This window comes from Anomalospiza imberbis, chromosome 2 (assembly GCF_031753505.1).
Source record: "Anomalospiza imberbis isolate Cuckoo-Finch-1a 21T00152 chromosome 2, ASM3175350v1, whole genome shotgun sequence".
In the NCBI taxonomy this organism is placed as follows: domain Eukaryota; kingdom Metazoa; phylum Chordata; class Aves; order Passeriformes; family Viduidae; genus Anomalospiza; species Anomalospiza imberbis.
The window spans coordinates 16,204,268-16,225,704 of record NC_089682.1 but is presented as its reverse complement, the minus strand read 5'-3'; the positions used below and the strand labels follow the sequence as shown (position 1 = coordinate 16,225,704).

The 21,437-nt window shown below is 40.7% G+C and overlaps 1 protein-coding gene and 1 long non-coding RNA gene across 4 annotated transcripts in view; one reads left to right on the top strand and one right to left on the bottom strand.

The window, feature by feature from the left end:
• Positions 1-1,099: 1,099 nt before the first annotated feature.
• LOC137468335 (uncharacterized) lies at positions 1,100-12,639 on the bottom strand. Its single transcript, XR_010995882.1, has 2 exons — positions 11,926-12,639; positions 1,100-2,291 (listed from the first exon to the last, which is right to left on the bottom strand). It is a non-coding gene; the product is annotated as an uncharacterized lncRNA (long non-coding RNA).
• A 573-nt stretch (positions 12,640-13,212) lies between these two features.
• CDKL5 (cyclin dependent kinase like 5) overlaps positions 13,213-21,437 on the top strand; it is a 131,069-nt gene continuing 122,844 nt past the window's right edge. For 2 of the 3 annotated variants that reach the window (XM_068179959.1, XM_068179955.1), the window contains exon 1: positions 13,213-13,330. The gene's annotated coding sequence lies outside the window, so the exon portion shown is untranslated. Of the gene's footprint in view, positions 13,331-13,432; positions 13,592-21,437 lie in introns of those variants that run through there. The other variant, XM_068179956.1, reaches the window with a different exon arrangement.

Below are 21,437 nucleotides of genomic sequence, written 5' to 3'. Positions count from 1 at the left end.
TTGGTAATCAATTCTAGAAAGGGTTATGGTCAATATAAACACTACCAAGAATGTAGTGACCTCCTGTTCTTGAACTAACAGGTCAGTATCAGCAATATCAGTATGGCAAAGTCCATCACACCCAAAATGAATTTACTGATATTAGAGCAGCCCACAACCAGTACTCAGGACCAGCATGATCTTTGTTCTGTAGCAAAGACTAAACAGAACTTGAAATATACCTCACCTGTAGCTGTTTTCTTTCCCTCACAGAGAATTTCTTCCTTTACTTCTCTTTGCCTGAAAGGTTATCCCCACCTTGTTCGTGCTGAAGGGGAGCCCCTCACTCCAGCTCATCAGGTGATGTGCATTTTCCACCATGAGATCCTCATCAGGAACAAAACTGAGCATTGCATCAGGCCTTCCTCCTGCACACCTCAGTCAAGGTTTAGAAAATGACGTCTCAGCATCATCTACTTCTCTGAATGTTAATTTCCTCATCTTTCCATATAGCCTGCTTAGAGGTTACGTGATTTAACCTGTCATTTTAGAAAGTCTTCTTTCTCAAAATTGAACATAGTTGTAGCACAGGAGGTCCTTCTGTGACTCCTGGGGCATGTGTCAGACAATCATATTGTGGACAGTACCTGCAGCACATGCAGACCAACTCCAGAACTAGCCTACAAGAAAGTCAAGTGGCTGCTTTCTCAGAAGATGTCCATGTGATAACTGAAGTAGGTTTTAAACTGAGACTATTACCATTGTGCCATCTCTTGTGATTAAATACTACAATTTAAAAAAATAAGATAACGGTCACAAAAAGAAAATATCAAATTCTGGAAGAGAGGAAACTGAGCGAAAAAAGGACTAAAAAGGGCAAAGAAGAAGGAAATGTTCTCAGAACGTCAAAGGATTCCATGCTTAAACAACAACTTCAAAGCTGAAAAAAAATCCTTTGCAGAATTTATCAGTAGGTAAATAAAATGTCAGTCCTCCTCTTTTGCATATAAGTTTGGAAGGTCTAATCAACATAATTTTTTATTATTTAATATACACAAATTATATGAAAGACTGATGGATCATTACATGTATTGGGTGTAACCCACAAGCCAAAGGGCAGTTATGGTTTATTGATTGACAAGATTTATTTCCACATTTCAGTGTTCAGACTGTTACAGAGGGTTTGCATGTTTTTATTGCTTTCCACACCTTTCCACCCCCTCACTGCTAATTTAAGAGCTGTTAGTCTCAGTTCATAGTAATTGTGAGAAAATAAAATTCCATCTGTTTCTGTCAGGAAAAGGAAAGATAGGGAAGGGAATGAGAGAATCAACAGAAAATTCCACTTGCTAGACATGCTTTGCTGCTAGCTATTACTTTTCTAAGGGATGCCTTACACAAAGGACCTAGAACTGAGCATATAAACTGTATTTTAGTTTTATGTATGACCTTAAGTTAAGCACTTCCAAGAATATTGTGCAAAGCATTATTCTTTAACTGTTCAGCTAAATCCATAAATATTACTCCCATGTGCAAATAGCACCATACAGAACTATTTAACTAATAAGCAGCCTAGAGTTCATTTTTTCCCTCACTGGATTTTCAGTTCCAGAAATATTTCTGATAGGAATGTGTAGGAACTCATGCCAGAGTTGTAGAGCATAATAGCAGAATTCAGGCTTCTGTCTTTGCAATCTGTCTTTCCAATAGCTTTGGAATGACTTAAAGGTGAACAAATAATGAGGAAGAGAGACAGAGAGATGAGGAGGGAGACACATATGCCCAGACAGAAGCAGAGATAGATTTAGGATGAAAAGCCATTAAGAGTTAAATGATCTGCAAAGAGTAAAGCCTTGAAATTAAATTTCACTTGATATAAAATAGGAGATTTAAGAGAGGTATGTTAGAAGAGGCTCCTTTCATGAAAATGCAAATAGCAGCAAGCTGGTTTAATTATAGGCTGTAAGTGTTGCATGATGGAAGACCAGAAAAAATGCAGAAGGGAGCAGAACCATACTTCCCGCTGGTATTGTCAGGTCTTTTTTAAACAACAGTAATCTCGATCAAACAATATTTTGCAGCAATGTTATGCTTATTTTTTTATAGTTCATTGATAGTTTTTCACATGCATACAGTGGTGGGATTTCTTCTGCTTGGAGGTATCCCTTCAAGGAGGATCTTGCAACAAAAAGGACAAGATGTCTGCTTCTGAGGGATGGAAGTGCAGGCATGAATCCCATTTTTCTCCTCATCTGGAGACCTGCATACACTGCTGCCAGTGGCAAGAAGATTAGATCCCATAATCCAGTTCCCTGGAAGAAAGAGATGGAAGTATCTGGATGAGGCAGCTAAAGACCAGAAAGCTTTGCCAGCAAATGAGGCAGATCTCCCCTACAAGCAGCTGTACATAATGCAATCCATTAGTCTTCTGCAATTCATTAGTTCATTTCTAGTATAAAACACTGCTTGCTGGCAAGAGGAGAGCATAAAGAAAGCACATATTCAAATATGCTCCACCTAAAGGTAATAAAAATGCAAGCAGTTCACCTTAGTAGCAGAAGCAAAAGTTCTCTTGTCCTTTCCACCCGCTGTGGCACACGGCAGCCAGCTCTGTCTGAACAATATTTATGCTTGCCAGCCCCCTAAATTCTAATCTCTCCCCTCCTTCAACGAGAAAAAAAATGTCCCTTTACTTCCATTCTCAAACGGAGAACGAACTAAAATGAAACTACAATCTTTCAGGAATTAAGTATTTGCATACAAAACAGGTCACAGAATACATTGGTTATGTGTTTAAAATCTGGGAACATAGTGGTGATGGGTGCTTCACAAAAACCAGACAATAATAGCTCTGAAATTGACAAAAGAAAAAATATTAAACCTCTCAGTGTTCAATAATATATTAAATCCCTGATCTTTGTATTTTGTTTTAGAGAGGCGAACACTGCTTTCCCAAGACTTTTTTTTGCTTTCCTTCAGTAGATGTCACTGCAGTACAGGATAACTAGTTCCAACACAGTTTTGGAGAAAAAAATACTAGTTTCACCAGGGAGTGGTCCATAATGGAGAACTGCAGCCTTATGTTTTCAGATTTTCAACAGCGAGTATCAGGCTGCACATCCAGATTTTTTTTCTTAGCCATTTTTTTCCTGGTTGGGGACTAAACACAAGAAACTATTCACTGTCGTGGCTGGATGCTGTTAAAATGATACCAGGGAAGCTAATCTGGGACAACCATCATTCTGAACCAAAACCAGCTACTGTGTAATCCATTCATTTTGCCTCTGAGGATTCAAATCACCACCTTTTTTCTGATGCAGCTTCCAGCCAAGTCATTAATCCCACATCCCATTATTCTGATCAAGACTTGAACTTTTTTCTCTGCATTCTTTGCTATAACTTGAAAGCAAAATCTCTACCATACTGGTCCTTAATTTTTCTGATTTAATATATTTCACTTTTAAGATGCTTATATGGTGAAACAAAATGTTGGTTTTAGCCAGGATCAAGGGGTTTTACTCAAAACAAGAAATCTTCAGACATTACCCAACAATGAAAATATATTAAAGTAATTGGTTTACTAAGTTGAGAAAATCCATTTGAAAATATTTCTGGAAAATCCTGTATGCCAAACACAGAAGGATTGAAGCTAAAAATGGAAAATAACATAATGTATGTAAGAAGCGACATCAGAAACTGAGGAGGGTTTTGCAAGATTAAAAGCATACTTTCATCAAGCTCATGTACAGTTAAAGAAATGTGGTTGCTAACAGTCATCAGAATTTAGTCAGAGCGTACAAACTCCTCCTCTTTTAGTCATTCCTAGAAAACAAATCAGAACCACAGTCTGCTGCAGCTCCCAAGGCTTAACAACCAAATCCCTTCTCAAAAACAGGAAGGAGAAAGCTTCTCTTGGAAAAAGGCTTTTTTATGGGCATTTTGACTGAAATACAAATGCTGGTGGAGAGCACCATGGTGAGCACACAGGACGCGAGAGCAGCAGAGCTTTCCCCAGAACAGGTGAGAACAGAACCCCCTCACCAAAGAGCCCCAGCTGCTGAGCCATTCCAAGGACTGAGCAGTGTATTCAAGCGAGATGGATCTCATCCCAAAGCTTTGCATGTAAAAACAAACACTTTGAATTTCACAGGAGCCAAAGCTGCCTGCCAGGAGAATTAGGAGGAACTCACTCAGCCAGTGGGTGTTCTGTGCTCACATGGGGAAGCTCCCTTTTGATCTCTGGGCATGGTCTTATGGACTGTTCTCTGCAGAAATCCAAGCTCCAGGTGACAGAAGCACAGCAAGGCCCACGTCCAGGAAAAAAAAAAAAAAAAAAAAAAAAAAAAAGTCCACTTCCAAACAACGCAGAAGCAGCTGCAGAAACAGGAAAGTCCCTAAGACAGAAGCCAACACAACTAGCAAGCAGCAGGGCCCTCCAGTGTAGACTGCTGAAATAAACCTGGTCTCAACCATTTAGACTGCATTCAGACTGAAGTCTGTATTAGGCATCATCCAAACAGACCTGCCAAATGTGGTGAAATGGAAAGATCTAAACTTGTTTAGGAATGGCACTATTAACATCTATTCCTTCTCTCAGCTAAATGAATCACCTGATAGTTTATTAAATGTAGTTTCTATCAGCCTTTCTACCACCACCTAATGAACACACTGAAGATGACAGAGTAGGAATCCATAGTTCATTTCCCACTGCTCTCTCCAGAGAAAAGCCCACACATCTGAGTAACTATTTGCAGATGATGTCTGGAAAGAAAAAAGAAAAATATTTTGAGGGACTCTGCTTTAAAGCCACCTTCTACTAAGATGGCTAAACAGAATTTAAGATCATTATTTTTACCATCCAAGTTTGAAAATTTTGTCTTTATGCTACATCTTCCTTTCTTACTCCTTCTACCTGTCTTCTTTTGCAGCTTCATATTTCACACCTACACCCTTCTTTCCTCCCACTCTCTTTGTCTCTGTAAAAAACCCCTGTCATCCATGACTTTTTCATATGTTGTTCCTTTTACCCTCACCAAGTCTTGGATCCTTTTTTTAATCTTCCCTCTCTTTCAGAAGTTTCATTTCTATCTCCACAGATACATTTCATGGCAGTCACACTGGACTTTTGCTCTTTCCCTATCCATACTCCTCCCAGGCTACATCCCTTTTACTCTTTCTCCATTATTAGCATTATTAGACCCTTCTCACTTCCCCCTCCTTTCTGTCTGCTCTCCATCTTCAGCCTTGTCCTTTGATTTCAGCTCAAGGCATTATTTTATTTTCACTGATATTTTATTTATTTATTTATTTATTTATTTTTACCAATTCATCTGAGCCCTTGGCTGGAGTCCCATGCCTCCTTTCTGTGTTCATTCCTCCTTCAGTTCAGCCTATACTAAGGCTTACAGCCTTGCACTGATTTTCATCAGCCATATTCTTGCATCTCTGATGCTGTGTTCCTCCCTTTTAAACAATGATCATATACCTTGCACCCTCACACTTGAGGTCATCTTCTCCCTCAAGCCTTGTCAATCAATCCTTCCACAATTTTCAGATGATCAGTAATTCTCGGTATTTGTCTCCCTTCTCTTTTTCCCCACGTTTCTTCATTTCTCCTTTCTCTTTTTATCCCAAGGACTGTTGTTAATTTTCTACGTCCTTCACTTCACCACTTTTCGCCACTGCAAGCTTTTTTTATCCTTCTATATTTCTTCCTGTTTCCTAGTTAGGTAATTCTCCATTCTCCAGTTGGGGAACATCTGTCATTTCAAGTAGGATTTCAGCTACCCTGAATCATCCTCCCTTTTACTCCACTCCTCTCTACTCTGCATCTCCTTCACTCTTCACTTTGGGATCTCACCAATGTCTTATACATGAAGATATGTGCTTTCCATCACTTCCCTTTCTGTAACTCCTTTCCTTTTTCCATGTCACATCTTAAGATTTTCTCTTTTCCAACCCCTCCATTTGCCTCAGTTCTTCCATTCTGAGCAAACTGTTGTTCACTCCTCCTTCTGTTCTCACACTCCCCCCAAAAACATTCTTTTTCTGATCCCCTTTTCTCACCAGCTACAAACTGCTCTACTCCTCATTCCCATCTCCAAGCTCATTTAATTTACCTCTTCTCCAGTTTCATCCCAGAACCTCTGTAAACTAGATTTCTCCCCTTAGACACAACATAATCTGCTTTTACCTCCGACTGTTACTGGTTTTGAACTGAGCTAAAGTTGAAAAATAATAATCCATTACTGAAACCTTGTCCTTCTTAAGTTTCCATGATTTTTCTTTTTTTTTGTTGTTTTCTCTCTGTGCCTGTATCCATTACCACTTCATGTCACTTGGTGTTCTTTCAAGACCCACCTCCAGTATTTATGACAATGTGACCCTATGATGATTTAGTAATTATTTTGAATATTCATCTCTTCACTGCAGATCTGTTTTTATTCAAAGGAAAGCCTCAGAAAATTTGGCTCAGGTTTGTTCTCCAGGGACATGACTCCTAAAATGATGTGTTTAAAACAGCAGTTTCAGTTGCATCTCCTTTGCAGTCACCATGACAAATCATATCTAGCCTGCCACTTATCTGCACTTTCCACCTCCATCTTTTTTTCATAGCCAAATTATGCTGAAATCCTCACAAGACTTTTTTCTAACATTTCCAGTAGATGGGTTTTTGCATTTATATGCATACTTAAAAGTCATCCAAATTTTCATTATGCCACACATTTATTGCTGCAACATCTGTTTTCTTATTTTTCTGTTTTCTTTCCTATGTTTTCTGTTTTCTTGCCACCAACTACCTTAATAATTCATCATCACCATGAGAAATGGCAAGTTCTAAATCTTCCACTCCTACAACCCTCTCTTTGTTCCCTCCATCTTTACAGCACTAGGATACACTGTCTTCATTTTGAAGTCCATTTACAGTTTGTCCCCACTGTATCATCTCCCAAGTTCTCACATCCACCCTACCCAGGATGGTGGGTGTTATCTGCATGTTAAAAATTCAGGAATGCACATCCATGTTATCTCCTGTGCGCTCCTGCGTGTTCTTGCTGAGTTCCTCATAAACATCAGGAAAGCCACTTCAGTGTTTTCCTCAAAAACCTCTGTTTGAGGTTCACCTCTGCCACAATGCTACAAATTTGGATACATCTAGCCAACTGTCTATCATGTGTGTGAATTACTTCATCCTTTCCCAATGGTCTCTCACTATGAACCCATGAATTATAAGGTGGGGGGAAGCAAGGATGATTCTATTATTTTGTGTTTGTATGAAACCGGATCCATCTACATAAGAATTCTGTCCAAGAGTAAGACTCTATTTAAGAAAAATTGTGATGATAATACATGTTACAATAAATAAAATTTGAAACATCTCAACTGCATTGATACTATTGTCCAACCCTTCTTTCTCTGCTATATTTAAATTCAGATTTCAGAATATAACCTTTTGTATGTCAGGCTCCAAAAACATATACACATCTTTCCCTTTACTAAAAATACATTTAAACAAAGTTATATTTTTGATTTAATTGGAGTTTACATTTAGTGGTACATCAACCTAGCTGCAGTATTTAATATATTACATGAAGTTTTTCGATTGTGTATACAGACACTAAATGTAGAAGCATGGACTCTCCATGAGGCTTGGCTTAGTAAGACAATTAACAAATTCTATTTCTTATAGAAGGAAGGGTGATTCTTCTTTTATATGGAAACATTGTCTCTTAAAAATTAGGTCAAAAGAGCCCCCAAATGAGGGATACTGCTGGTATGGTTGAAAACAACTGAAAACTACATAGGTTAAATGCAATCAAGAGAAAGGAGTAAGAAGGAGAAGTCAGACAGTGAAGGAAAGTATAGTATTTAAATATAACAAAAGGGACATGCTTTGGGAAACTGTTTATGTAAAGCTACAAATGTTCTGAAAATGGGACTGATTTTAAGAAAATAATCACTACAAAAACATGTGAGTTATCCTACCTAATCTGTCATCATTTCTAGGGACACCACAGGGACACTCATTCAGACATCATTGCTAGGGACACCAGAGCTCCATGGGGGAAAAACAGGTGGAAAACAAAGTGATGAGTGATGTGCAAGTCTGTAATGATATATGTCAGTACCATTGTTCTGAGATGAAGGTGAGGACTGCAGCATTGAAGGGTCTAGACAACCAGGAATTGCCCTCAAGAGCTTTACATGCAGACTACCACAGCAGAAAGCCACCCTGCAATCATGTCATCTTACCCCCATCTCGTTCCAACCAAATGCTGACATAGAACTATAAATTATGCTCAAGGATGAAATACGTCATGGGCAAAGCTACCTATGTACACACTGAAGGTGCCTATTACACACAGTAAGAGATATTAGGATGAATTAAATCCATTAACCACAACTGGTCATTAATATTGAAATAAAGCTGTACAGCTCTTGAAATATCAGATTGTCTAAATTACTGTAGTCTGGTAAAAATAATTTTTACCTTTATTCTGTCTATTATTTTCTTCTCATAGAGAAATAACAAAAATACACTGATTTTTGATTTACAAAATAACAGCAAAAGTGTTTTACTTTGCTAAAAGTCAATTTACTTAATTGGAAAATACAATGCAAATGATCACTTGCACATATAGGTAATTTTCTTCACGTATTAGAACTGTCATAAGTACAATAAATTACAGTAAAAAGAGGACTGAGTTCAGAATATCTAAAATTAAATGCCAACAACTCAGTTATTCATCTTTGCTTCTGCAAGTCAAAACAGTCACATTCTGATCTTGCAGGTTATAATTAGGCTGAGTCCTGCCTCTGTAAAAGCAGAATGTGTATCTTGCGATCTACCCACGTATGTTTAGGAAGCCAGCAGAAAGGGCAGTGCTAATGCATAGGGGGAGAATACAGCAGGTGGTTTAAGAAGCACAGAAAACCTATTTTTAAACTAAGAGGCAGTGAGTAGGTAAGCTCTAGATCACTGGTACTTTTCATAGCCTAAACAAGTCTTGTTAAAGAAGTCAGTAAGACTACTTCTTAAAGACCAAGTACTATTTCTTCTTTTACTTTCCTGTTCTCCTGCATCTAGCTTAGAAGTGCTGGGTAGAGCAGCTTGTATTTCTGTCTCATGGATGTGCAGAAAACCCTCATCCCTACCAGCACACACACCCCACCCACACCAGGAAAATCCTGTAGAGTGAACCACTTGCCATTTTGGTTGCATCGCCCACCAAAAGAAGGAAAAAAGAATTGATTTGTAGTCCTTGCATAGAAATTATTGTGCAGGAAGGAATAAAGCCATAGGTCTTTGATCATGAGCCATATCTTCAAAATGAAATGATCAAGAGCAACACTTGCAAATTACACATTTTAAAATATACATTTTAGGAAAAGTTTTGTAAAAGGATGCAGTCAGTGCAGACTCTGCCACCTGAAAATTGTGACTATTGCATGTATTAAAAGTGCAACACTGTGCAGGAAATTCACCATAGATTTATTTTAAAAGTACTGATTGCACAACTGAGAGCTTGGTTCCCAGGAAAGCAACAGGCATTTTGTTGAGAACAATAATAAAACCAGCATCACTCCCTTCTGTTACACTGTTTTCTCTTAAGACCTCAGGAAAGAAACAATATCTATTGACTATTTCATGGTTTTTCTTTATTCTGTGTGTAATGAAATGCCATTGCAAGAAAGAAGAAATGAATACTCTGCTACTATCCATGTGCCAATTTCTGCACTTTGCAGCTAAGAAAAATTCCCATTGATTTTTGCCCTTTTAAAGGCTCTTCCAACGCCATGATAGTATCTTGGCCCACTTATATACATTCATGCCTCACTAACTAATGCCCATTACTCAATGTCCTCTTGTCTCTCACTTCCAGTTGTGTTTACATCAAACTTAGTCCTACTTGGCTCTTAGCATCAGTGAAAATACGGATGCAGTGGGTAAGCAGGTCTCTCCTTCCAGGCTCTATGACATTGGTTGGCCACCAAACCAGGAGCTGCCTTTGCACCCAGCTGAAGGAGTGACTCACAGCTGCTCCAGAGAAGCAGGACACGTGTAGAACTTGGCACTTCTTGCCATTTCCAGCAGAACAGATCAGACTGCTCTGATCTGCACTGGAGGGCCAGCCTGACATGGAGCCAGCTAGTGTCTTGGAGCAAAAAGAGAAGTCAAGACAATCTGGCTGCTGCCTTCAGGTGTTTGCCTCTGGCCTTCATCACTCCACAATCCCTTTAGAAGTTCCTGGAGAAAACACTTAGGTGGCTCTTGGGTGTTTCCCCTTTTTCAACAGGAAGTTTGTCTAAAAAAAGATATCTTGTTATGAATGAGACCTGCTTATTTATATTCAGAGTCATATATGATTGCTTCACCTGGTAAAACATATTTTTTCCTATATTTTGTTTTAGTGACTTTACGAAATGTAGTCTTGTTGCGGCGTGGTTGGGCCCCCCCCCAAGCTGTGAGTTCGCTGGTGGCAGCGGGCAGGCAAGGAGGCTCCACACGGCTTCTGAGGGTGCTCATTAGATGAGGGTTTATTGGGGTCCCACCCCCAGGAGGCAGCATGGTTTCTGAGGGAGAGGGGGGAAAGGGGAGTGAGGGGGGAGAGAGGGGCTGAGAGAGCACCAGCCAGGAGAGCCGGCGAAGAGAAAGAGAACCGTCCCCCGGCACACTGAACAGGGAGATTCAAAGTGGCTGCGGAACAGATCGGGCCAATGGAATTACAGACACAGGATACTGCAGGGGAGGATCACGGGCTTGGAACAAACCAGACATTTTCCAGGGGTAAGACAGAGCACACCATTTAACTAAAATATAACACCACATAGTCTAGCTTGCCAAAACAAAACCTCTATAACAGATGTGTCAGTAAAAAAGGATTTGGCCTCCACATCATGCCTGATTTGAAGTGTTCACATTAGAAAATTCCACCTTTATAACTGAGTTAAATTAGCCTTATACTTTTGGAGACAGTAAACAAAGCTCTGTTGTATTCTAACATTTCTGTTACAACCACAGAATGAGGGCAAAAAATACAATGATGAATATGGAAGTAACCTAGAAGACAAGTGACCTATGATGTTTGATCTCAGACATGTAAAAATATGGACTGCTGTCTGTAGTCAAGCTCCTCAAGATTAAAGTTTATAAGAAAGTGTCTTATCTATCAAATAACATATTTCTCTCACACACACCTTCCAAAAGTAGACAGATCTCAGTAAAAGGAGTAGCTACGTCATGTTAGTGCATGAAACTGGTTGCCTGTGAGAAGCACTGCAAGAAAAAGAAATTCGTGTATGTTGTAAGAAAAAATCTCTCAACTCTGATTTTGCTACCACAGTGGTTCTCTATATGCTTTCTTACAAAAACTTATGTGTGCTACATTTCTTACAATCTGGCCTCATATTAAAATTACAAGATACGCTGATAGGAAAAAAATGTTTTCATTGCTAACATATGTTATTGGAAGTTCATTCAGTTATTTTTAATCATTAAACCACTACCCAGTCATTTATCTTAATTTTAAACTTGCAGTACCACTGCCTTCTATCCTGGAATCTGTTGCAGGTGTAGGGAGATTAATAAGGACCACAAAAGTAATTGACAATATCTGGATCAGCAGCAGTGGTAGCACATTTTTTACTTCAGTTCAAGTTATCTTTACAGCTGTGGATGATGTGATGTACTCCTGACACAAGAATATGGGATGATCCATACATGGACTGGGAGTTCTGGCAGACTTTTAAGCATCAAAGTTTTTAGGTGTCGGTTGACTACCAGCTGTGAACCAGGAATCAGATGTTACACTAGAAATCTCCTGGGACCTTCCTTCTGAACTACAAAGCTCCAAATCTCCAACTCCACTGGCAAGCACCAAGCTCTAACAGACCCGTGGAGTGCAGCTGTCGGTGCTGAGGGCCTGATCTCTGAGCTGTACTCACCTCAGGGATTCCTGGTGTTTGACTACTTCAGTCTGAGTCCTACCCAGTGCTCATTTGTGGCTGGAAAGCATTGGTTTAGCTTTATACAAAAGGGATCTATTTCATGCACTCCAACACCACTCCACACTTTGAATTACAGCACTGTTAGCAGAGATGATGACAGCATTTACTTCAAAAATGCATCTCTGATCCAAACTAAAACACTTCAGTGCCCCAAGGCTCATGAAGCAGTCTGTGCGGAACAACAAACGAAAATGAGATGCCTGATTTTTATGCACTGCAATGACTTAAATTCTGCTATCTGTCTGTGCAGATTTTTCTAGGGTATATAATCTTAAAGAAGAAATATAATTTTGGTTGCAATACTCAACTATTGCTGAATTCTGCCTCATGTTATGTCCATTGGGCTTCAAAATATTTTTTAAATTTAAATAACCATTGAAGCATACCAGGAAAATGGGAGTCGCGTTCAAGCATCCATAACTTGCAGAGCTACATTTTGCCGTGATGCATCTGATATTCGACGTCGGCTGGAAAGTGGCTTTTAGTTTAAAACTGTTATTATGTGTCAGCAAAGCTAAAGGTGAAAGCCTTACAGGCGCCAGCCACAGATTATGAGAGCCCAGATGAGAGTTTTGTAAAAAAGGATGGAGAAATGCTTAAGGGCTGGAGGCATTTTCACCGGAGATACTGATTTTTACCATCCCCTTCTCTCCAGCCGCTCTCCTTCTCTGCACCCATCCAGCAAAAGCAGCAGCAGCTCCTACGGCGCTTCTCCCACCTCCCCGCCCCGCACCCGGGTGACAAACGGCTCTGCGTGCCGGAGGCGGGGACCAGTTTCCATGCCAAAAAAAGAAAAAAAGAATGAAAAAAATAAAAAGAGGAAGCCCATCCGTTCCGCGGAATCCCCCGCACGAAAAGCCCCCCGCCCCCTCCCTGTCAGGGAGGGACACATCGCTCACAGCCGTGCGCTAATGCCGAGTGCTGGCCCCCGCCCCTCCACCTGCGGAGGTGTCCCCCTGTCCCCCATGACCGGGCCTGTCCCCGGGGCCGCCCGGCACGACCCCCGGGACCGCGGCCGCGCCGCCCCCCGCGCCCGCTGCGCGGCAGCTGCGCCCCGACCGGGGCGGCCCCGACCGAGCCGGGCCCGAGCGGGGCGGTGCCAGGGGCGGGGACACGGGCCGAGGCGAGCGGCTATTGGCCGAGGCGGAATGGGCGTGGTCTGTGGCGCTTCCATCCTCTGCTATTGGTGGGCGGAGACGTCAGTGCGGGCCGGGGGCGGGCCCTGCGGCCAGCGGGGTGGGCTGAGCTGAGCGCGGCGGGCGGGGGAGCGCAGCGAGGGGGCGGCGGCGGGCGGGGAAGCGGCAGCGGGCGCACCGGGAGCAGCGGCCGCGCCGGAGCGCAGGTAGGGGAGCTGCGCTGGGAGCTCGCCCCGCGCCCCCCGCCGCCCTCGCCCTCACCTGTCACCGCCCGGCTGCCGGGCTCTTGCCGCCGCTGCTGCGGCGAGGCAGCCCCGCGCCTCACCCCCTTCCCTCGGCTCCCTGTCTGTTCCCTCTCCTCCTCGACCAGCCGTGATTCCCCAGCCGCCGCTGGCGGCCGCCTGCCGCCCTCCTCGCATCCCGCTGGGGCTGGTCGGTGTCTGCGCCCGGCTCCGCTCCCAGCCCAGGTGCGCCCGAGGAGCCGGGAAGGGCCTGGGGGCGAGGCTGCGGTGCCCGGCGGGGTCCGGCGGGGCGCGGGGTCCCCGGCCGCCCCTCTGGGGTGGGGGCAGAGCCGGCGGGCGCGGCCCGTCCTCGGTCCCGCCGATGGTGCCGCGGGGTGGGGGGAGCGGCCGCCCGTGGGATTCCGCCCGCGGGATTCGCCCGTGTGCCTTGTCTTGCGCGAGCTCTCCCCGCTTCCTCCCTAATACCTTCTTCCGTCGCGCTGTAAGGGCTTAGGGCTTTTTCTAAAAAAGATGCTCCTTAGATTATTATGATTAGGGGGAGGCAGTGTTTCTGTCTTGGGTGGATTTGGTGTTTTTTTTTTTTTTTTTTTTTTTGTGTGTGTGTGGTTTTGGGGTTTTTTTTTTATTTATTTTTTTAATCAGTCACCCTGTTGCTGGCCTTATGCATTGTCGGTGCCAGTTGTGAGAAAACGTACCAGTTGTTCCAAGGTAGGCAGGTGGTGATGGAGAGCATCAGAGGGGCAACACCCAGGAGAGAAGGCTGTTCCTCCCCTCGAGCCGCTAGGAAGATGAGGGATGCCGGGATTCCCGTCGCTGGGCTGTTCCCTTGCTTCTGCTCTCAGCTTTCATCTTTTATATTGGCGGGCGAGCAGGGAAACCTCGGTTGCTGTCCTTGGAGTATATGGAAGGCGAAAAGATTTTTTCCAAGCAGGGTTTTGTGTGTCTGCAGCAATGCCTTTTCTAGGGCTGGAGGAGCAAGGAGCTGAGCTCCTGTTCCGTTCTCTTCATGAATGCGAGGGCTCTGCACGCTGTTGCTGAACTACTCCAGCCTTGCTCGCAGAGATCCTCCTCCTGTCTGCATCGTGCAGTGCCGACCATGGCTGCGGCAGGTAGCTGTCTGAGGCAGCAACAGCCTGCCACTGCCATGGTGGAATTAGTAATGATTGTGCATATTCCTGGGTGCTGTGCCTCGGGCGAGGGAAGCTATTGCCCTACTTGTACTCAGTAGGCTTGTCAGGATGGTAATACATTAGTCACGGTCACATCTGGAAGAATCATTTATTACTAATACATGTTTATCTAGTGAAGCTTTGCAAGGTCTCAAATAGAGAATGTACAACAGAAGAGAGCTGGGAAAATCCATTGGCACACTGATAAATGCAGATCACAAGTGCCTCTGCAGTATTGCATGAGAGAAGTTTAAAATTGTCCTCTTAGTTTCTTTTGTTTTCCTCATGCCTCTCTGCTGTTTTTCAGGGAATTGTTAAGCACCACCAGCTTCCAGTGTAATGAAAGATCAAGTTGTATGTGGCCAGCTAGTTCTGGCTCCTTGGCTGGTACAATCTACTTTATTTTACTGTCTATGTGTACACTTAACTATTTAGTTCCCAAATGCAGTGTGTGCCAAAATTTAGCATTTCAGGTAGTCTTTTGGGTTTGCCTAAAACAGTGTGATCATTAAGATTGTTCTTGTCTTAGCCTGTGTGCTTTTAACAGCAAAAAGATCTGCACTTGGCAAAAAAAAAAAAAAAACAAGCTTTTTATAAAATATGTGTGTGTAGTAGAAGCACGAAGTGCCATTTTTAATAGGTGGATTGAATAAGAAAACTATTGGCCTTTTCTATTGTGCAAACTTAAATACTAGCTCTAGTTGTGTGGGTGTTCAAAATTTCTCTCATTTTGCTCATCTGGCAATAGGAAAGAAAATCTCCCCCTTTGTACTTCTGGCAAGGTGTTCTTCAAGGAGAGACCTCTTGCCTCAAGAAGCCTCCACATTGAATAACTCTCAGGAATATGGCCTTGTTTCCCAGTATTTACCTAAAACTGTAGTATTTAGAACATAACATCAGAATTGTGTCAAAATCTTGGTTGCCTTGATTTAGCTCCTTAGATTTTTCTAGCATGCAGAAGAACTGGATGGCACATTACAGCTGGTGAAAGACCATATTTTATAGGAGCATTGAAAAATCTAAAGCTGTAGAAATCAAACGTTGCAAGAAGGAAATGCTATACCATGTTTTAGATATTTTAGGATTAATTTCGGTGGTGTTGGACCTGCCGTTACCTGCTGTTGAAAACAATTATCTTTAAAAATACACATTCAAAAAATATTTGCATTATGCTCACTTTTTAAATGAATGTGGATAGTTTTAGTGAATCTGATATATAATCCATGGTTAGTTTCTGTTGAAGTTTTTTTTAACATTTTAGGTTGGAATTTTATGGAAGCTGAAACTAGATATTGTTTTGATTCCTTTCGTCTGACTTCAAAATGAGAGTTACAATAAACCTGTTAATGTAGCTGATGTGCCCTGGCTTAGTTTTCAAAACTTGGTGTTGAAATAAAGAAATTGCAGATCCTTTTTAATGTTCTCATAGATCCTATCAGTTTATTTTAATAATAATGGGGGAATAAATAGACTTGGAGATTTGAGTACTGAAATGCATACTCTAGCTGAAGTGTAAAAAACTGTATGATCAGTATAAAGAGAGCCTCTTTATAAAATAGAGGTTTGGGTTAGTTTGGTGGAAACTGTTATTGGAGCACTGGTGTAATTAACAGCATGTTCCAGTATTTAAAGAGTGGCTACAAAGAAGATGGAACCTCCCTTTTGCAAGGAGTCCTATGGAAAAGATGAGAGGTGATGGTACCAGTTATTCCTGGTGATATTCCAATGGGACATGAGATGAAAATTTTTCACAATAGGAGCAATCAGCTGAAGGAATAATCAGTCTTCCCAGGAAACTGTTGTTTTCCCCAACACTGGATACATGTAAGACACAAGTGGAGAGGGTCCTGGACCATCTTGTCTGGATTAGGAAAGGTTGGGCCAGATGATCCTTGAGGTCCCTTCCAACCTGGTGTTCTGTGAACTGTAGTCCCAGGCTGGTCTTACACTGGCAGTGGCTCTTTCTTTTGTTGTGTGGAGCAAAACCATGAGTGGGAGGAGAGCTATGACTGGAAGTACAAGGTAGAATAACAGAATAATTTTTGTAAGCAGAAAACACCCTCTCTGTGTATGTTGAAAGTCAGTTCAGTGCTGCTATAAAAATAAATATTTGTAATCCTGACTATATATGGAAACTCTTGAAAACTGCTCACATGTAAGCACTGGCTTTCACTCTCTCTCAAACGTATACAGCAGTGGGAATCTGGACAGAAAGGACCTAACCAACAGTTTTTCATAGGTACTATTTAACTTCTGACTAGGATATGAGTTCTTATTTATGAAATCTTTTTTTGGTTATATGCTTATTGTGTGCAAAGCATGAACATGGGTCATGAAACAGTAATGAGAAAGAACTACCCTGGAAATGTGTTGACATGGAGGATAAATGTGTCACTGTGAACTGTGTACTCGTCATGTGAAAGAAACAAGAATGCCTTATATTTGTCATAATTTCTGTTTGAGAATTCTAAAGAATTTTAGTATTACCCATGAGCTAAACCTGTAAACTCTAGATTATTATCTTGATTTTTACTTCAGGGCATTCTGATGTTATTTCTAACACGAGAATGACGAGTGTTTGTCATATGAATGAATAATAGAATTAATTTCCTGGTTCCAAATTCTGTATTTCAACTCTGATGCTTTAGTATCTAGGTTAAGATTTGTTTGTGAATGGTTATGCCAGCTTTCTGCATCAGAAGCAGTAAGCATTAATTTTATAATATAAATTAAAACAAACATTAAAACAATATGTAAATGGAGGAAATCACTGTTACAACATCAGCCCTGTTGCTCAGTCTGTGCAGTTGCATAATAATAAATGCGGATGAAGGAAAAATGTTACAGTTCAGAATGTTCACAAGACTAATGTATTCAGCTTTTAACTATTTTTTAAATTTAGAACATTGTAATCGATTTCTTTGTCACTGTTAATGAAGATATTTTATCATGGTAGAAACAGTTGTGTTAAATATCTTGACTAAGTCACAAAGAAAGAACAAAATAAATGTAAAAGGTGCATGTGTTAAACTGTGTTGCTATAGAAATATTGCATATATTTTTTTCCTCCCTTCTCTGGAGCAACTGTGAGAATTTAATTGGAAATAGGTTAGCTTTCAGAGAACTTCCATGCCTGTTTCCTTAAGCCAAAGTCACTTTCAGAAATGAATGTATGGGCTCTCAAGTTGTGTTCCTCTTCTCAGTCATGTGAAGTTTGAGATGTAAGTTACATTTAGCTGATGTGGAGTAAAAATAATCTACTGCTGTGTTTTAAAATGAGGAAAATGCATGTGGATTAGCTATAGTTATTATATGATGACTTTCTATGATACTGAACTGTTAGATCCCCAGAAGCTTTTAATTCTAGCTTTAGTGTAATTAGATTTATTTTTCTAACATCACTTCAGCAGGGATGTTTGTGTGTTCCAGCTTGGCTTCAAATTTGAATTCCTAATGCAGCCTTTTAGTGTTGGAATTGCCTAGTAGTGTCTTGAAATTTAATTTAGTTATTTATTTGTAATAATGGATAAGTTAATTTAACATTGACACTTATTTGGAGAAAAGAATATAATCTTAACATGGTGATGTAGTTGGCACTTAAAATAAATACTTGCCTGGCAATATTGTTAAAAAAAAAAAGAGGTGGGGCAAAAACCCCTGAAGTGTCAACAATCAGTTTTTAACTGAATCTTCAGTATGCCTGCCACATAGAGCTCCATTATTTTAGTAAATTGTATCACCATCTCTGTTAATGTATTCTTACAGATTACTTTAGTAATACAGATGTTAATGGTAACACACTGCTGTATTCAGCTGACAGATGGGGAGGAGGTGGCTGCATGGTTCAGTAGAATAAAATATTTTTTTAACTATTAAGTATCAAAAAAATCTTTCTTGGAGCTCAAATATGAAACCAAAACATTTTTCATTCCTTTCTCCTGTTCATGATTAGGTGTCAGTGTTTCAAAGTTGTCCTGTATTGTAGGAACTGTACATTTCTTAGTGAATTTAGAGAAACAGTTTACACTTAATATGATTTATGTTCAGAAGTATGTTTTGGCTGACTTCATCATCACATTCAGAGAACTTGGGATCCTAAAACTGATTTTTTTAAGTCCTTACTAAATTCATGGTTCTCTGGGATTGCTATCAGGTGTAGAAACACACAGAGTTTTCCAGTGTGCTTAGTTTGCTTTGAGTTAGTGCTTATGAAGTGAGCAGCTCCTCAGCTGTCAAGTCCCACTTTATATGCAAAGTAAGTGAATGTACATAATTGATGGCTTTTCAGTCTCATCACTTCCTGACTTTGAGAGGATAGCTCCTTCTGTGTGGCCTGCATGTGATATTCTGGGTGATATTTTAACTTGTTAAACCAATCTGATTTCATGGCTGCAAAATAACTGCCAGTTTTTTAAGCTTTGTACTAGCAAGTGGGGCTTAGTACTTCTATATATTTGTTTTTAAAGCACGAAATCTTTTGAATTAAAGCTTATAGCATAGTAATTTTTTATTTGTTAGCTTTCTACTTGCTGCTATATTTCCTAATCTTAAGAAGGTCATATTTATTTTTTATGTATTTTTCACATAATTCACTTCTCAAAAGCTCCCAGTGTTTGCCTCAGCATACATCAGCACTGTGCTGGTGTAGAGCAGAAGGTCCAGTGTGCCCTGAGTTTTGGGGACTCACGATGCTCGGTGGTGTGTGCTTCTCTTCTCTCTTCTCACTTTTCATCTGGATGCATTTCTAGGTGATGGTGAAGAGGATGGTGTTCTGGTGGGAGATCTGTAGTAGACAAACTACAGAAGTCTGCTGGAAAGATTTGGCTATTACCCTCTGCTGTCTCTTACCCTTAGCAGGCACACTGAGATTGTTGTATCTTGCATGTTGCAGCACTCCATGTCAATTGCGGGTTTGTCGCAGGTATTTTCAATGAATAAGGGTGGTGTAGTTCGGTCATTCTGCTTCTTTCAAGATGGTGAGAGTGGGTTTTATTTGTTTGTTTTGTTTTTGGCATTGGTTGGTTTTGTGTTTGTTTTTGTAGGCTGCATTTTTAGCTGTTACCTGAAATATTAATAGCAAAACCGAGGTGCTTGGAAGGTGGGGGCATGTTGTAGTCAGCTGTTGCTAAAGCTCTTCTTGTCAGACCTATTACACTTGTTCTAAGTTCCTGTTAACTTGCTGTGTTCAGTAAAACTTTCCAGTAGCTAAAAACAAATTGCAGGAAAAGTTCCCCTTTTGGTTTTTGATTTTGAGCACTTGGCAGCATTTTGTTTATTCCCTAGAGTCACTTAAACCCTCTCTACAAATATTTGTGCCCGTGGTGAGTTCAGCATGTGTTTGACTTTAGTTGCATTGCTTATAAAGGAGGGTATGCAGGATTAAGGACCATCTGAATTTGTGATGCCTTTCAGAGGTGAAGAAATCTTAAAGTTGTCAAAACATATAGCATCTTATATAGTATATGGAACTGGTTTTAACACATCTTAATTGGTATTTCAAGTTGATGTTGTTCAAAATGGTTGGTAGGCATACTGGAAGCTCTTCAGTGTTTTCTGTGTTGTGTAAATATAAATGATGATGAACAGGAGATGAGCATAGGTTTATAATACATTAAGACAAGTTTTTTTTTGTAATGTTATATACCATTTGAGATGAAAAAATGGTTTATTGTGCTTATGGGTTATTTATAGATAGGATTATTCATCTGAAAGTTAAAGCTGTTAGTAAAAAACTAAGCATTTGTCATAGCAGTGACAGGAGCTGTTACTAATTTTCAGTGGTGAACCTCGGAACATACACTACTTTTATTTATAACCTCTTTTTATTGCAAGATGGGTGTTTACTGCAATGAGGCTGTATGTATTAATAAATATAGAATACTCCCTCTCCAACTTTCTACTGCTGTTTTTGCTAGGATTGCGTAGGGTATTTTGAAGTGATAATTAACATCAGTGATGGAAAAGGGCCCTCAGGAGGTTTTCTAGGTAGACCTTCTGCTCAAAAGCAGTGTTTTTCTAGAAGTATGTTTATTCCTAAAATGTCAGTAGGAAGAAGTTGTGTAAAACTAAATTATTCTTCTTTTTCTGGGGAACGAACGCACTTCCCTGCTCAGCTCATGGTAATGACACTGTTGCAATATTTTTCTTTTGAGCACTTGAAAAGAGAATTCTAACTAAAACAAACCAAATGTCTTTGGTGCAAGCAGACTTCCCCCCCGCCCCCCCACTTTTCTCCTGGCTCAGATATGCCTCTACTCTTGATCTACTGCATCCACAATATTGCCATCAAGTTGCTTGCTTAACCTCTGCAAAAATGCTTCCAGTCTTCCTTACCTTGCATGTTGGACAAGGATGGAGTATTCCCAAATCCACCACTCCAGATGTGTACACGTAGTATGCTGTTATCTACCTGCACCTATAAGCTTTTTCAAAAACCCAAAGAATCCCCCAGCTCGCCTCACCTTAACTAATCCTTTTATGAAAACACCTACAAGAATCTGTGCTGGCTTCAGAAGTTTCATGCTTTTAAAACTTCAGTCTACCTTATGGACCTCTTCACACTTTCCTGATCCATCTGTTCATCTAGCACAGCTTCTTCTCTATCCCTTCACACAGTCTTAGGCTGTTGAGATGCAAGACGCCTTTGCAGATCCTTTAATTGGTAGTAGTCTTTATTTTTACTTCTCTGCTTCTTTTTGTCTTTCTTGAAAAACAAAACGGACACCCCACCACCCAACGAAAGAAAAAAGAAAAAAAAGGACAACCTGAAAAAAAAAACCCAAAAGCTCATGCTTTTTTTCTCCTTTCCTTGCTGGCATTATTATTACAAAGGATGTTTCAAATTACATGCCATTATAATGTTTTTATGCAACCATTTTTTTTCTCCTTAACTGTGAAATCTT